Genomic DNA, 13,835 nt, shown 5'->3' on the forward strand with positions numbered 1-13,835 from the left:
AGGTGGTCAGCGACGGTCGTTTTACTGACTTTGAGTTGCTCTGCAAGTTCTCGAACAGTTGTTTTGGGGTTTTCTTCCACCACTGATCGCAGAACATCATCATTAAGAGAGGAAGGCCTTCCACGACCTTCTTCATCTTCAAGGCTGAAATCTCCCTCCCGAAATTTTTTAAACCACCTTTGCACAGTGCACTCATTAACACAACCCTCGCCCCAGACTTGGTTAATGTTTCTAGCCGTTTGGGCTCCGCTTCGGCCGAGTTTAAACTCGTAAAAGAAAATCGTACGAAATTCTCGCTTTGACATTATAAGGATGACTGAATTATTTCCAAGTAGCGGAATGCTACAGAGGTAAACAAACAATATCATTTGGAAGAGGATTAATAAGTGTTGACATTCATACAAATGAGTAATCCTGTAAACGTAAACAGAATATTTTATATAGATTTTTTTTAATGAAAACTTAAAATCCTGCATTATTTTCCGGACAACCCAATAGAAATAATACATAAAGGGGCGTCAGTGGTTGCAACGGTTTAGGCGTTGACATGGCGCTCATCACTGTAAGGTAAAGGTCCCTGGTTCGAATGGAGGACCGCTTTTTTTCAAAATCACCGGCACTCCGATTTTTATATGTCCTCTGCTGCTGCGAACCATCGTTAAAAAAATAATAATAAAAATCGTTCTACTTAATTGTTTTATCAAGTATGTATATAAAAAACTTCCAAGATTAAGTAAATTCAATGTCATTGTCTTTGATTGAAGGGGTTTAAATAGGTCACCAAACTCATAAGAATCCTCCTTGTTCAAAAAAAGCACATTACGTAGTTAGTAGCTTTGTATTTTAAAACATTTTGAATTTTGAACTTTGATCTTTAAATAAAAAACAAACAGTTTGCTGATTTTTTTCAAAATTAAATTATGGTTTTTCTTCGTCCATTTCACAATCAGCCAAATTACGTGAAAGAAATGTCAATCTACCTTCACATATGTGACTTTTTCGTTCAAAAGTCCTCTTGGAACAGGTAGATAATTCCGCCTCGTGTTTTCCGAGGAAAGTGAAAGACCAACAGACGTCTGACAGACCGCGTGCCGAGTGGCACTGATGCCCTTGCTTTCCTCGCCTACTTTCACTCCCATCCGAGATTCCCCTCTTAGCTTCTCGAAGCCCCCTCCTCGGCTTTGAGTATATAATCGAAGGGAGGCTTAAGAAGTACTTCCAATCTCGTACTTCATCCGAATGTGGTCAGTGCCATGTCAACAGCCCTGAACCTGAAGTGAGTCTCGACGCAGCCGACAAGTTCTTCCTAAATTATCAAGCGGATTACGATGAACCAGGTGGGAGGTTTATGAATTTTTATTTTATTTCCCTGTTTAAAACCGGGTGCATTCTACTATTGTTTATAAAGACCTTATTAGGGGAACCGGAAGTTCCAGAAAAAATTAGAAATCTGCATTCAATATCGAAACTAAACAAAACGAAAATTTCAAATTCAAAACTCGATAAACAATGTTGGATTTAAATTTTCAAAAATTAAAACAGTATGATTACTTTTTCATTTCAGCAGTTAATAAATAAAAGATGCAAATACTAAAAAAAATGAAATCAGGTAATGTTTGTTTACATACAATTAAACTAATGATTAGAATTGTTTATTCAAATTTCAAAATCCAAATATTTAAAAATATGGCTACAATTTTTGCTTTTACTTAATAATATTTTTCTTTAAAGATTGTTTATCATTAAAATAGATAGCAATGCACGATTTGTAATATTCAATATTTAAATATTTCATAGATCAAATTACAAGCACGTCTAATTCAGAAAAGCATAGATTTTTTATTTATTGCCTTCTTTTTAAAAACATCAAATCAAAATCCACGCGTTTTGACTTTAGAAAAGTGTTTTTCTATAAACGTAAATGTATGAAAAATATATTTGCCAAAAATAATTAGTAATAATTATCATAATAAAACCTTAATTTCAGGTCTAAAGTCTCCTTTTTTTAAATTTTTAAGTTAAAAAAAAGAATTTTTCAACTGAATAAAAAACCTGAAAATGAAAAAAAAATACAATGTTCTTACTACGGCAATTAGGTTGAATTTGTCATATTAATCGAGTAATTATTTTAGGCCCAATGATATTAATTATGTCTAAGTTAGAGTAGATTTTTTTTGCAAATTATTGATTACTGGTTAGTATGTCAAATATTTGAAAGTACACGAATAAACAATTTCAAAGTTACTTCAACATAAATCAAATTTCTCTTTTTTTTACAATGTGTAAATATAAAAAGCAACCGTTTGCAATTTGGATGAAATCATCGAACGTTTCGAAACAATTTCACGCCGTTCAGAAAGGAGGCCTTTTCCATTGACGGCCCTGGGAAAATCAGTTATTCAAACACAAGAATGAGAACTGCGGGCAAAAAGAATCGTAACTCCTCTTTTAGCAAGGAATTATTATTCTTGAAAATATTTGTCGCTTTTAACGTTCAACGGCAACGGGAAGGAACCGCAGATTCCAATACTTTGAACAATGGTGACAACACCTTCATCAAAAAGCTCGACATAATCTCGGCAAATCAAAAAATCGATTGTACTGAAATAGTTGGGGAAAAGTTAGTTCAAGGATCGAATAAACAACCGCCATATAAAAAACTATAAAGAGCAAAATGATTGGTCAAATGAGAAAATCAAAAATTACGTTAGAAGTGTGAGTGTCATTTAAACTAGTAAGTCACGCAGTCCTGTTTAACTCGAAACTACTGAAAAACTTTGGACTATTTAAACAAAATAATGTAATACATTTTTGTATTTTTCATAACATTTAGAATTAAAAAAGAAACAAAGCGTATTGAATTCAACGACACCGATGAAATTTTCTCGGAGGCGTCAGTGCCCGAAACGTAGGCGTTGATACTCCTGCTCATCGCTGTTGGGTAAAGTTCCCGGGTTCGAATCCAGCGGACCTACATTCAAACCCGACACACTTACAAATGGGCTTTTTTCAAAAACGCCGTCAACCAGAGTGTTCAATAACCTCATAGTTTAAATACCCTCGAAAAAAAGTTAGATTCCATTTCTCGGCCCATCTTTGCTCGGTGGTTTTACGTTTTACTAATAAAAGTTGCGTTTTCACACCATGTTCAATGAGGTGTTCCGAAGAAAAGAAAGGTGTTTGAATACAGAAAAAGCACTCACAACCATAATATACTATAATATATACTCAGAAATGTAATGGATCAATTCCACATCACCACCCACTCACAGACCAGCCAACACTATCAAAATGTCCTTTTGTGATCCGATGACGAACCTGCCATTTATTTGATCTTTACTGATCGCCATGTTCAGCGTGCCTCAGACCAATACATGGTAAAAATGCCGAAACGTGTCTGACAGAACAACCATGAGAGGATAGGCAGACCAAGATAAACATTAAGAGGTAATTTATCCCTAATCAATGTTGCCGAATTGTTTATGAAGTGCAAAACCAATTGTTTTTCAGGTTTAAAAAGTAGTATATTTATTTATAAATTAGTGGGAAAAAATACTTACATGTTTTGCAGATGGATTAGTGCACTTCAGTTACAATAAACAAGTTCTGAAAATTTTAACTTTTTCTTGCAACTACATGATTTTAGTATTTATCATTCTTTTGTAAGATTTGTACATCCTCAATTTTTAGTTTTTATTTTCAAAAGAACAAAATAGAAGAAAGCACTCAAACTCTAAGAGTAAGTTTAACATAAGAAACAGAAGAAAAATTAATAGTTCGAACAACAACAAATAAAATAACAATATACTGACATTCTTGGAGTTTACGTACAAATTTAATCTGTAGGAAGGTACAAACAATTTTTTTTCTTTTTAAATTATTTTACCTGTATCTACACATGTTAGTACATATTAGAAATGTGATTACAAAACGGTTTTTCACAGGAAACATCCGGGTTGGAAGAATAGAAAAATTATTTAGATTAAATTTCAAAACGAGAGACTGTGAAACTTTTGGAACCGGTAACAGATCAGTTCCTTGACTAAACGAATGGTAAGGGTGGATAGTGAAATTAGTGAAGTAGTAAGGAGCTTTGACGATTTGTCTGACGACTTTCGATTGGAAGGATTGGATGCCCTGATGTTACGTTTGTTGACAGAATCCCGAATTTCCACTCCGCATGGCGTTACAGTAAAGTGTTGCATGAGGTTAGTTTAGTGCTGATGGTCAGATGTCGGTTTAAGAAGTCCTCGTAGTTGTCCAAGTCTTCTCTTATGTTATTGTCTCTTAAGTCTTGTGTGGGGATTGCACGTCAGTCTGCTGTCAGAAGTACAAGAATGGAAGTCGTTATCTTTTGTTGTGGATGTACAATTACAAGAATGTTTTTTTAGTGTGAACGCACACTGGGTACATATTTTTCAATAAGTCCTACTATTTTCACCATCCTTGATAGGCTAGTCAGATAAGCTCAAGGTGTTTTGGTTGTTCGAGGTACGTTGGATAGAATTCGAATTAAAGATAAAATTGCACAATTGCATCATCGTCCATGTAGGTGGTGATGATGGCATTAGGGTGTATAAGGAGGTCAGCAATGTAAACGATAAAAAGCATGGGAACAAGTATGCTCCCTTTGGGAAACCGGCATGTGTCTGTCTAACGTCCGAGAACTCGTTGCCGACACTATCGATTTTAAACTAATTTTCTATACAGGTCACGTGTATTATACATTATTCTAGAATTGATTTTCTAGCCAATATAGTCTTTTTCTAGCTATAGCTGGACAATTGTATAGGATATTTTTGTCTCCTGAATTGTCATATGTTCATAGTCCCACTTTAAATAGTAGTTTGTTGAAGTATGTCCTGAAACCTACTACTTTTTTGATATTAGATATCACGTTCATAGTACATACATATAAGAAAATATAAGTTATAAGCACACCCAAAGACAAAACATTGTTGTGGTTTTGAGATCATAATTCCATTCTTTTAGATCATAATTCGACAGGATATTTTTTTTATTGGATACCTTCCAAAAACTCGACTTCATAAAAGCTAGCACATTTAACAAAAAATCATTGCTTTGAATCTTTTGAGTAGAATGATGCTTTCCAGTTCTGTGAGGTTTACATTTTTACAACGGGTAAACCCTGACATTTTTCACAAGTTCAGATGTAATTTTATATATAATTATATTAAAAATTAAAAAATACTATTTAGAAATTGCAAAAACTTAAAAATGTTTCTGGGATTTCTTAGGTTTGTAAAATCATTTTTTAAAGGCTTGAAAACCTCCTATCAATAATAAATAAATGATAATTTGTAGAATATAGTTTATTTTAGTTTTATATCCACTAAATTCATTGAAAACGTTTTAAAACTACTACCTAAAACTTATAATTAGGGTATTTTTATTGCTGTTGAGTTATTAAAATTATATTTTCTAATTAATACGGTCACTAGTCAATAGATAAAAATAAATTGTTCGATGCTGGTCACAATTAGAGATTCATTGCATTCACTGGCGTGTAAACGGTCAAGTCACAGTCTTACGAGCATGTCCGACTTAGTGCAACTCACGAAATTTTTTTGCGCCAATTTGCCCGAATTGGCAACCCATGTTCTATCAGTGCAAAACATGAAATTAAAAGAGCATGAGGAGTAGAAGTTGCAAAACGTTTATTAATTTCATTGATATTGCAGAAAAATTACATCTTTATCGCCACGACAAAAATATCACTGATGTAATTTATCGATGATTACAAATCAAAACCAACTATTCCGTTACCCGTTTCGAGCGTTCCGGTGTCTAATTGGGGCCCGGCTGGACCCGACGGACCGGTTACTGCATCCGTGACTAAAGCCTCACTCGGTCTGGGTCACCTATTCGACGAGGAAATGCAACCTCTTAAAAAACGAGACTGGTTAAAAGATAAACTGGCAGTCGTTAACTTCATTAAACACAATTTTTTCCTTTGTTTATACAAAATCAAATATATTTCCCATAACTTTGCATATCATTAATTATGTTTCATTAATTAACACGGAAACTTAAAAGTAGATTAATTATAAAAAGTATAATGATTATTCTTCTGTTTAAAATATTGCGATGTACATTACAAAAATCTTCAAAGCATATTAATTAAGAATTATATTAGTGAATAAAAAATAAAAAATTTACAGAACATTGCTGTGTCCGTCCCCTTTCTTCCAAAGTATGTTTCAACTTCGAGAATCTGACGGATTGGCAGTGCCAGAAAGATTGTTAATTTTTTATTGAAAGTGTTTATTCATACCACAATACATGTGACAGGGGAAGCACATTGTTTCTTATACACGAAGAAATAAAAAAGCACCAGGTCTGGACCGAATCACTAATATTACGCTACAAAACCTTCCAAAAAATGCTCTGGTTCTACTGACTCGCCTCTTCAACGCCATCTTTTTCTTGGGGTATCTCCCGAAGGGCTGGAAAGTTTCCAAAGTAATATATATTAAAAAACCCGGCAAGCCGCAAGAACTTCCTCCGAGTTACAGACCTATCAGCCTACTCAGCTCTTTGAGCAAGATCTTTGAAAAGGTGTTAGCTAAACACTTTGAGCCCTGAAGGTGTTCTCAATAAAGGTCGCAACGTTGGCACGATAAAGAAAATATTTTTCTAAAACCTACGTCACACCGGACCTCATCTCACGATCTCAAACAATCACTAAAACTTTTCAAAACAAATGAAGGAACCGGATCGGGCATTTTTTGTACTAGCTCAAAACATGAGCAATCAAATATCATTAGTGATGTACTATTCGGTCCTTCAAGCAGAAATGCATGCCATAATACTTGTACCCTGGAAAATTTTAAAAGAGGTTACACTGGCAAAAAAATCCTCATAATATCTGAAAGCCAAGCAACCATTGAAGCATTAGCATGTAAAATAATAACGCAAAAATAAGTCAGTGAATGCATCCAAAATCTCCAGAACCTGGGAAAACACAACAACCTGATGATATCTTGAGTGGCAGGGCACAGAGGAATTCCGGGTAACGAGTAAGCAGACAGACTGGCCAAAGGAGGATCTGGAACAGCATACATAGGCCCGTATACACCGGCCAAAACTATACTTGGGATAACAAAAACAAATATAGAATCCTCCTGATTCAAACAAAACAAAAGGAGAAGAGGATAAACTGTAGCGGCGCTAGAGATAGTAAACGTATGATGAAACAACCCTCACCAAGACCGGAAAAATCACTGCTACAACTGGAGAGGGCTGAACTTAGAGGTGTGATAAAACTACTAACCGGTTACTGGCATCTGAAAACACATCTGCACAACATGGGCATCTAATACGATGGTCAGATCTGCAGATTATGTAATGAGGAGGAAGAAACAGCCACCCATATCATTTTCGAATGCGAAGCAACAGCTCAATGGAGATTTAACCTAACATACAAAAAAAAACTTAGGGAATGAAATTGCAGCAGCGACAGTCAATGACCTGATACTTCTAAGGAAAAGGATTAAGTCTATTGCACTGGACTAATGTCTAGTGCACTAACTAATGATTGTGTTTATGCAATGAACTAACTAGTAAGGTAAAATAAGCCAGAAGGCTGCAGTGCCTGGGGAGCACAAATCCCGCTTCCTAGAATCCCTATCACTATACCATACCATGTTCTGTTTAGAGATCAAGTGAGATATGAAGTACTCGATATTCTCTATCTTTCTTTACACATAATGTGTATCTATAATCAATGTTCCATGTCCTTTTCACATTACACATTCTCACTACTTAATACATTCATTCTCAATATAAACAAAAGTGAAAACAAAACGAGATATTTATCAGTACTATATACAATAAAATAGCCCAGTTTGATTCTTTTCTTCGATTTTTGCCCTCTCTTGGAGCCCATAACTAGTTTGTATATATTTTTATCATTTCTTAATGCGTTCATTTTAAATTTGAAAAATGACAAAGCTTAGAAAGAAATCTATTTAATGCAGATTATTCACGTATTTATGACAAATCTTGGTTTTTAAAATTCATTTTAATATCTAAATTAATTGACTTAAAATCAGTTTTTTAATAGTACAAAATATGCAATAACATAAAAATGCTTAATTTGGAAATTCATGCAATATGGTTTATGGTTTTAAACATCATACTTATTATTTACTTAAATCAATGCTTTATTCTTCAATAGTACATTTTAATTGAAAAAATAAGGTAAAGAGATAAATATTAATACCGACGAACGGGCTTTTCTAGGTTTGTTTAAACGTTTTGCTTTCTTAAACAATAAATGATCGGCATCACCTTGAGTTACAACTTTCTACTATGTCACAAAAAATGGAAAAATAAACATCCTGAACATTGACATCAATTGCCATTTCAGAAGGACATAAAAGATTTTTTTCTTCTTCTAATGGCCGTTCGTCCTTTCTTTATCTTTCTTTTTACTGGAAACATGCATCTAATTTGTTGATGTTGAAATTGACTCATTATTCATCTTTGCAGTTGGGGAGGATTGCGATGGTTGGGCGATTAGGGCGTCCGAGTTGCATTTCCCATGCTAATGGTTCTGGGTTCGAGGCGCAGCACGGTCATAGACATTTAGTTGGTAATAATATGTAATTGAAAAGTGGCCCACCATATGGATAGTTGGTTGTTAAGCTTTCCAGTACAAGCAACGTTATCTATTTTTATTAATATTTATGTTATTTATGTGCTACGTATTATATTTTAATGTTAACATAAACACTCTAGCAATGAATTTACATATTCACAAAGCATAATCTCATTATTGACATTAATTATTTTTGTATTGCCTGCTGTTACTTTGAAACTAACGAGTTTTGAAAGATTTGCCGATCGTTCTCAATGTTATTTTGCCAGTGTCCTCATTCCTTATTTCAGAAACCTGAAATAAGTCTATTAGCATTGGTCTCCAACGAGCTCGGGAGAAAATCTGAAATCTTGCGTTTTGGTGAAGTAATGTGATAGAATTATTCGAAAAATATGGGTAAATAATCCTAATTTAATAAAAAGTCACTATTTTTCGTGGGCGCTTGACCAATTAATAACATTCAATTAATTAAGGTTAAGTTGAGATAAAAAAGAATTTAATAAAAAGTTTCGACCGGCTTAAATATTTGAAAGTTCCTTTTTATGATTGGATCTTTTTATGATAGCGATAGTTGTACGCATCTAGAAATATGATTTTTCGCACATTGATGGTAACCACGGTGAACAATTTGTGACCAAAGGACATGGAAATATTGGTGCCAGAAGTATTTGGAGATTTGGGTGGGGGGGTCACGGCATCTTGGGCGGTTTTGCCCCGGACAGTGGGGGAGATTTCCAGGAGCATCTGCTGCTTTGTAAGGTTTTTATTCACATCTTCCTCATACGCCTGACAAGGAAGAAGATTTCCCACGAATATAGAACAAAAGGACGCAGCCACGCTAGTGAGAGTCCTCTCAACGGCGGCTCCGTCTGGTTTGTCTGGCCTGCTGGGGGGCCTGGGCTGGTTTCCGATCGGCACATTTTAAATGTCTGTAGTATGGCTGGACACCTGACGGTGAAGCCAAAAAAGAAAGTATTTGAAGACAACTAACAAATTCTATTGAGAGCTGAGGTTAAGGTGGACAAACGAACTATTAATAATGTCTTGAAAAACAAAGAAAGAATCATAATGGAATTTACCTCAACCATGATATTCAAAAAAAAAAAAATAAATAAATAAATAAATAAATAAAAAAATAAAAAAAATAAATAAATAAAACATAAAAAAATAAAATAATAGCATTGGTGAATCGATACATTTGGTGGATATTATTCTTCAATATGCACATTTGTTAGGCTGTGAAAGTTGCGGCATGCAAAATTAGGCATTTTCGGTAGTGAATTGGGCGCCGACTTGTATTTACCACACTAGCGGATCTGAGTTCGAATCCCGGCATTACCCATGGATTAATAATTAAGAGTAAATTTAAACAAAATTGTAAATTAGTTGGACTACTCGTCCGTGACATCCAAAGGGTTGTTGTTCATTATCCTTCCTGTACTGTATTATTATGTACAATTATAATAATATTTCAGCATGTAATGTATCGTATGATTATGAAATGTAATAATTCATTTATGATTTATTAGCGTTTTAATTTATTTCGTTATTCGTAGTTTTATATGGCATTTAGACCCGTTTTAAATTAATTTTTGTGTCATCCTGATATCAGAGTCCTTTCAATTGAGAAAGTCGTACTAGAGTGTCGAATCGCAAGCTTGAAGCAGTTTTAATTCGAAGAAAACTTCGCATTTTTCTTCAGGATGGGCCTACAAAGGAAAATATTAATATTAATTATCCCCTTAGCACTCGGTCGTTCATTATTTTTCTTATGTTAAAAAAACCGCTCTTTGCCGTCGTCTCGAATGAATGATGATACTTAAGTTCTTTTCGGACAAAGTCATAGCCGAACCAGCGGGCCAAGTGTTCTCGGTCTTTTCACTGCGGATTCGCAAGGTTTGTATAATAGAACCGCTACGGGTTGCATTTACAAGAGCTGACGATTAATCAGCGGCTCCCGGCGAGCTGATTGCACCATCATCAATCACTCTCGAAAGTCAATGGGCGCGAACAATTAGCCGGTTGTAATTAATAACTAGCCTCCTGACAGTCATACTGATGTAGACCTCTAAGGAGTAGTACACCTTCAGCCATTTACCTTAACAACATCTTCAATTTATTGGATAAAATGGAAAAAGTGTCAAAATATTGACGTCAAGATTGAAACAAATTTTCAATAAATCTTTTATTCAAAACATCAACATATTATTCAGTAATTTGTTTATTTTTTTAAATTAGAGTATTTTACTCGGTAATTGGGATAATGGTGAAACCCGAAGAGCTATATAGTCCGACATATATTATGTGGGATATTTCTCATAGTTTGGCCCACTGAAGAACACATTGACTAACAACAATAATTATTAATTTGCAGGAAAGAGGATTCCACTTCCTTTCATTAAAGTATTCATTAGCCAGTTATGAAACTGTATAATAATTGCATTTCCTAGTTCGATGAATAATATATAAATATTTATATGTACATACATACAAAGAATTAGATTTAGTATGACAGCCCACTAACTATTATTAGAAACTATTATTGTTAGAAAAATAATTTTCATGATCTATAACTATCAAATTATAATCATAAAATTAAACCTTTTGATAATACGCTAATACTTTTTAAAGAGTGATAAACAGATAGATAAAAGATGGATATGTAGATAGGTAGATATAGTTATAAACAAATGAAAGAGAGAAAGAGAGAAAGAGAGAGAGAGAGAGAGAGAGAGAGAGAGACGGACAGACAGACAGAAAGAGAAAGAGAAAGAGAGAGAGAGAGAGAGAGAGAGAGAGAGAGAGAGAGAGAGAGTGATGAAAGAGAGAGTAAATGCGACAGGAAATATAACACCGCGTGGTAATATTTATTAATTTTTGTTTTTCTATTAGTTGTACATTAAATGGCCAGGTTATTAAATCAGTTAGAGAATCGTGAAATAATTAAGTGAACTTTTTTTACTGAATTCACATAATACAAAAAATAAATTTAAATTATTTTCGAAAACTAATCAGAAAGTTACGTTTTTCCTTGTCTCTGCTTTGACAGTCCATATTTATGGGTTGTTGAAAAAACTATTGTCGAAATAATTTTGCTATTGTTTATTTCGATAGAGGTCTCTTGGTCTCTTGACAAGATTTGTTAATAACACTGAAAAACAAAATTACAACTACATTTAACTATCTACACTGAAGTTTTCAACATTGTCAAAAAAATTTAAATTTTTACAACAACTGTACAAGTAATATCATCTTCAACAATTTTCCACTTGGATAGAAATTCAATTAGCTCAAAGAGAGCCAGAGTAATCAACTTATAACACGATAAGGCAAAAGTGCAAAGTGTGTGATTTTCAATTACTTTCGTACAAAAACCCGATCTTTTGCCCCAGGGAGTGTTACCGCGCCTATCTCATACGTGGACTCAGCTCTTCGTGAGACAAGTAAAGAAACCTCCTGGTCATCGGATATTAAACGAATAAACGTCATGTGATACGAGGGTGGAAAAGTTAATCGGTTTCGCTATATTCTTACCGCTAAGAGATGGGTTATACAGACTGAAAAGAATACAATCACCAAAACTGACAACAGACTACAATTCGAGATGTAAAGAAAATGAACATACCAACCGACGTAAATCAACACCGCTATGAACTGGCAGCATCAAAATAATTGATAGACCGACTAAATTAAGTACCATTGACAAAAAAAGAAAGAAATAGGAATACGAACTGAATATATTTTCGTACATAAACAGCAACAACGCAAGTACAAACTTCAAAATAGTTAACAAAAAGCACACAGATCATATACAGCTTCTACACCACACAGCATAAACCACATAAGAAAATGTATAGACGGTAACCAAGACCAATCGGAACAATAAAAACAAGCGTTAATCAACCACAAAACCGACAAACAAAGGTAACCCCACCCGTCAGGACTGTATAACCGAGCCTTGACTTCACAAAAATTGCTAAGAATCAACACTGATGTTGAAACAAGTATGATAGACCAATACGGCATACACAGGCACACTATCTAATATTAAAAAAACTCTAAAGACAAATTAAAAGCAGTGCAGTATCGATGAACTAGATTATCGACCTGCTGGATACAAGAAGTCTTTTCAGACGATCTTCGGAAGAGGTATTCAAGGCAGTGCAGTATTCAAAACAATATAATAATTAAAACAAACAGCTAACTCAGAACTTTTGGAGTGGGCGAAGAAGAATCAAGATAAAATGAAATATATTCAATCGAAAATCTAGATCTTCGCTAGAAAATGTTTGAAAAAGAATATGGACTGACGATCATAAAGACCGAAACACACACAAAAAAAAAAAAAAAATAGGAATCATTCTTAATCCAACAAAACCAAGAGACTACAGAGAACAAAGAAATCGTTTATAACGGGCGAGCAAGAAAGAGATAGGTGGGTAGGAAGATAGATAGATTGATAGGTAGATATGTAGAGAGAGAGAGAGAGAGAGAGAGAGAGAGAGAGAGAGAGAGAGAGAGAGAGAGAGAGAGAGAGAAGAGATAGAAAAACATGTACAGAGAAGAGAGAGATGAAAGAAAGAAAACATCAAAGAAGAAAGAAAGCAAACAGAATTACCCAACGTACGTATAAACAGAGAGTCACAGAAATACACAATTACAGACAAAAACGTAAATATAAACAAAAAATAATTTGATGGCGGTCAACATGAGGTAGTGCGGAAGAGAAAGAAAGAGAGAGAGAGAGAGAGAGAGAGTGAAAGGCTGAGAAACAAAGAAATAGTGATAGACACAGTGATAAAAGATATACAGGAGGCAAGACATATGGGTGTTAACACAGTCAGACATAGTTAAGGTATAGCTAAATAATTAATTAGGTATTGGGTTGTCCGGAAAATAATGCAGGATTTTGGTATTAAACAAAAAAAAAGAAACTAGTTACTTTAAAGCAATGTTCTTTAATCAAAATAATTTCCCATACTCTCAATACATTTCTCCNCGTGAAATAATTAAGTGAACCTTTTTTACTGAATTCACATAATACAAAAAATAAATTTAAATTATTTTCGAAAACTAATCAGAAAGTTACGTTTTTCCTTGTCTTTGCTTTCGCAGTCAATATTTATGGGTTGTTGACAAAATTATTATATCGTGAAAGAGGAATAATTTTGCTATACTTTATTGTGTACAGTTGTGTAAATTGGTTGGCAAC

The 13,835-nt window shown here is 34.1% G+C and overlaps 1 protein-coding gene across 1 annotated transcript in view; it reads left to right on the forward strand.

Moving 5' to 3' along the window:
- Positions 1-1,199: 1,199 nt before the first annotated feature.
- Positions 1,200-13,835, forward strand: part of LOC106670329 (extensin-like) — a 35,077-nt gene continuing 22,441 nt past the window's right edge. Inside the window, exon 1 of the mRNA XM_014400539.2 lies at positions 1,200-1,337. The gene's annotated coding sequence lies outside the window, so the exon portion shown is untranslated. The remainder of the gene's footprint in view (positions 1,338-13,835) is intronic.

The sequence above is a fragment of the Cimex lectularius genome, unplaced genomic scaffold (genome assembly GCF_000648675.2).
Source record: "Cimex lectularius strain Harlan isolate CLEC.00 unplaced genomic scaffold, Clec_2.1 scaffold246, whole genome shotgun sequence".
Taxonomy (NCBI): Eukaryota; Metazoa; Arthropoda; class Insecta; order Hemiptera; family Cimicidae; genus Cimex; species Cimex lectularius.